This window comes from Oryzias melastigma, linkage group LG3, assembly GCF_002922805.2.
Source record: "Oryzias melastigma strain HK-1 linkage group LG3, ASM292280v2, whole genome shotgun sequence".
NCBI lineage: Eukaryota > Metazoa > Chordata > Actinopteri > Beloniformes > Adrianichthyidae > Oryzias > Oryzias melastigma.
Window position 1 is genome coordinate 28,462,318 of NC_050514.1, and position 4,640 is coordinate 28,466,957.

The following is a 4,640-nucleotide window of genomic DNA, read 5'->3' on the forward strand; positions in this document are numbered from 1 at the left end:
GAATAAAAAAATAATAAAAAAAACTACTTTTGTGGAATGTTTAATTCTGCTGTTTTTGTTATTAACGACAAAATAGAGAGACTTAACAAGGATAAATTCTCTACGTCTCAATGCACGAAAGGAAGAGAGGGACACTGGCACGCCATTTTTGGCTTCCGTACATTTACTTTTTATTTTGTTTCATTTTTTATGTTTGAGCTTCTGGAATTTAGCTTTCCTTTTTGAATATATATATATATATATATATTATTAATTTTTAGGCTTTTTAATTGTTGTTGCAATCTTTAACCCTTTAACATCTGAGGCTTCGCTGGTGACGCTTAATTGCAAAAAATTTTAAGATACTGTAACTTTTCAATTAAATTAAATTCAATTCAATTTTATTTATATAGCCCAAAATCACAAAGGAATTTGCCTCATTGGGCTTCAAAAGCATTAACACGATCAATGTAATTCCAGTAGATTCCGAAAGAGAAAAGCGGCATGAGCCGCTTTTCTCTTTCGGAATCTACTGGAATTACATTGATCATGTTAACAGTTTAAAAGTTAAAACTAAATAAATCAACATTAATACTGGCGCTCTTGAGGGATTTGTTGGTATGATTTGCGTTTTGGTGCCACCGTAGACTTTTAGATGAAAATGAACAAAGGTAGAGAAGACCATAACATCTTTACAGTGATGGTGGTAAAGGATAAAACATATTCAGAAGGAGGTGAGAGTTAAAGATACTGGTGAAGTAGAAGAGGAGGCGGCTTACTTCAAAGGTTTTCAGTGACAACTGAATGAACAAAGAGGAACAGTTTGAAACTTGCTGCTGCACTGCTGACTGCTTAGGATTCAGTCAAACATATGGATGAAGAATTCTAGTAATGATGATGAAAGTAAATTGCAATATGCATGACAGTATGCCCAACTAAACTTTTGCTGAGCTTCATTTGTCAAGTTTGGTAGATGAAGGACTATTTTACAATCATGCATAAATTATACTTTAATGTCAAATGAGTCACCATTGAAATGCAATGCACTATTCTCCAGAAGTAAAATCATTCTGCTGGTGTATTTGATAAGATCTAATGCTTGATTTTAGTCCTCATGTACAATATCAAGACTACAGTTTTATTGTTTAAAGGTGTGGACGGTGTCTTCGTTACAGGTAACAGATTCTAACAGGTGCCATTAATACAGGTATAAATAAAGTGGAGGATAGAAGATCTCATTAAAGACAATTTTCTGTGAGGGACAGCCTTCTTGTTACTCCAACTCACACTCCTACACAGTGGGTGGCGGAAAGTCACCTTGACGTTGGTGTCACGCGACATTTGAAGAAGAAGAAAAACACAATTCGACAATTACTCTGTTTCCATTAAACCCATTAAAGTCATTCAAATACATGGTGACGGATGTGAACTTTGAGTTACAGCAGATACATTCAAATTTCTGACACAATACTAGTTCTCATCTATCAAAGGAGACGTCTGCATCTTATTCAGGCCATGAAGCGGCAAGCTATGTGGGAGGAGCTACGGATGAAGAGATTTTGGGGAATTGTTGTGTTTAATGAGCTGTGTGATGCTGTGGCCGCCTGGTATCCGGTTATTGGTCATGTGACTCATTTAGTTTGACAAATGTGTTTCCATTACAATATAGGGAAATACGTCAATTTTGAAATGCCCTTAAAATCCTCCTCCTTCTCTAAGCGCAACAACTTTTTTCTTTTTCGATAAATACAAGTTTTTTTTTCCAAATTGTCTATTTCCAATAGGCGAATTTAATATTGCAAATCCAATTTACGCAATTCTATAGTCAATGGAAACACAGCTTATGATGAACATTACAGACTTCTCATCTTTTAAAGTGGAACAACTTAAAGAATCAAATCCTGACATATAGTTTTTTTTTCTCTGTAAAAATGCTTACATTTATTTAGTGTGAATTTAGTTGAAACAGGAAGTGCAGCTTCTTCAGATTACGATTTAAAATAAGACAGAACTGTAGGACCAGAACTAGCAGATTTTAACAGCAGTGATTAACGCAATCTACAAATCTATGGCAAGCCATTTTGTCATTAAATCAATAGGGACCACTAGTAAACTAGTGCACATTTTTAAACATTACTAGTTAACTAGTTCACATTTTGGACTGTTACTAGTTAACTATTTGTACTTTTGGCATTACTAGTTAGACTTAACCAGCCTGATATCAAGTATACAGATTTAATGATAAAACGGCTTGCCATTTAAACAGCAACTATGTTAATAATCATAAAAAAACTGAAATTGACTTTCTGTTTCTCTGTGCCCTATATTTTAAAAGTCTCTATAAGGGAGTTCTACAATAATTTCTGAATTCACAAAAGAGTCAAAAAGGTTTTCATGTGTTTGAAAAAACACAAAAAATTATGCATTAAGGATAATGTATTTAATCACACTTATTCTATCCTTAAACACCACAGCAGCATTAATAACAATTACTGATGACATCTTTTAAAACTCGAACTTTTATCACGGGGAAAAATAAAATCAAGTCTACAACATAACATATATCAGTACTCTGAGCTTAGTTTACTGCAGATAGTAAAATAAAAAGTAAGTCTATACCATGTTTTCTGTGCTGTTTAAAATGTCGCTATTAAAAGTTTTAACCAAGCAGGTCAAGCAGAAAATTGGACAGCCTGATTGATGGCAAACACTTTAATGATGATAAATAATTGCTTGTGGCTCCAATGTATAATTAAATACGTACATGAGGTGTTCTTGGAGAATTGAGGAGCATCTTTAAAGAGTAAAATATAAAAAGGTAATTTTGTGGTGCCTCTTGGTTAAACTCTTGCCGTCTGCAGGAAAATGAAGAGAAGGTCTCTTACCTGGCAGCTGACAAAGTGGCCTTGAAAGACAAGGCTGATTTCTCCTGTTGGCCTCGGTTAGCCCAGCCTTGAGCTGCCTCGGGCTCTGGCTTGTGCTTTCTGTTCCCATTTCATGCTGCTGATGTATATTAAATGACATAGGTCTTCATAAGTGTCATTGTCTCACTGGTCGGATGGAGAACAATATGTGGGCGCGCTCAGCAGCTGCGGCTATCCCTTTTATCGCTGCAGGGATTCTCTGAGAAGCACTGGGCTTTCGGGGGTGTCGAGGGAGCAAAAACTAAGATTTCACTATGAATCTGCCATCCTGAAAGGGTTTGGGGGTCAAGAAAAGGGCATGAGGTTTGAAGGGTTTTATCAAGTTGGAACATTACTTTGGGAAATTAAAACAATATAAATAATGGTGTCCAGATGACACACTAAGGAAACACTAGAACCTGCACTAAAAACCTCATGGAAACATAAGGTGACAAAGCAGATCACCAACTGAAAACAACACACTTATATAGAGTGAGGATAATTAACAGAAATGAAATCAGCTGTAGATGATTGACATGAACCTACAGTGACTGGCAGAGGACAATTTAAAGTCCCCCTAAGACAGTTATTTTATTTAAAAAAAAACAAAAACGTCTTATAGTGTTTTAGCTATGATTATGAAGTTTTGACCAAAATTCCACAATCTAAATGTCTTGAATCAGAGCAGAGAAGCAGAGTTCTTGGGAAAATAATGCTCTTTCATTGACTTACAATCCTTTACAACTGTGGTCAAATGAGCCACAGAAATGTGAACGGCGGCTCATTTGACTGCAGTCAATGTGAAGATACCATCTTCTCTTCTCCAGAACCTGAACTAGACACTAGGAACAGATGAGGGTTTAGTGCATGTGCAGCAGAGCTGTTGATGGAAAGAAGATCATTCATTCAAACAGAGTCTGTCCAAGACAGTTTGATTGACAGAGATTTAAAAGGAGAAATACTCTGAAATGCAAAAACAAAATTGTTTCTTATTACATTTGTTCTCTTTCATAAGAAAAATGTCACACATCCATGTTAAAAACTGAAAAAAAACATGATTTTCATTGGAGTGGGACTAACAAAAAACATAATAAATACTGGAAAACTCAACTAAACTTCAGGGAATTGATACATTACAGCAAACAGTAACCTGAACATCTGTTATGTCTAATTAAAGACTATTTTTATACTCAAGAAGAACGTCAATGGATTTAAAAAAGATTTTTTATCAATCTTGTTCAGAGTTTATGTGTGTATAAACACCAAAGCTGTTCAGGTCTGCCCACAAAATCTACACATTTCTATGCAACTTTTTAAAGCCTCTTTTTAGCTCACTGTTGATCCCCTTTTTGGCAGGATATGACATCACTAAACTCCACTTCATGAAAGGTTAAGCTGGGCAACAGTCAGCAAAAAAGGCCAAACCCAAACAAATTCTCTACAGTACATGTAAAATAAAATATAAAAATAAACAGTGCATGTCAGAAATAGAGATAAAAATGAAGAAAGTGCGTTAAGTAAGTACATTTTAACACTTGCATTAAATTATTTTAAATTATAATGTTTATCATGAGGATGAAGTGGTCTGTTTCCCAAATAATTCAAGAACAATTTTTTTTTTTGTCTTGTCTTGTATAAAAACGTTTAAATAAAATAAAATGTGTTCTTAATTCCACTGATTTCTTATAGGACATTATCAATATAATTGACTGAAAAAAATATATTTTTAGATTTCTCTAATTTTTTTATTTGTTCTAT

General features: G+C 34.5%; 1 protein-coding gene across 2 annotated transcripts in view; it reads right to left on the minus strand.

Annotated features, from left to right (window-relative positions):
- Positions 1-3,468, minus strand: part of LOC112160794 (carbohydrate sulfotransferase 8) — a 280,529-nt gene extending 277,061 nt beyond the window's left edge. For both annotated transcript variants that reach the window (XM_024295602.2, XM_024295603.2), the window contains exon 1: positions 2,865-3,468. The gene's annotated coding sequence lies outside the window, so the exon portion shown is untranslated. The remainder of the gene's footprint in view (positions 1-2,864) is intronic.
- Positions 3,469-4,640: the final 1,172 nt, after the last annotated feature.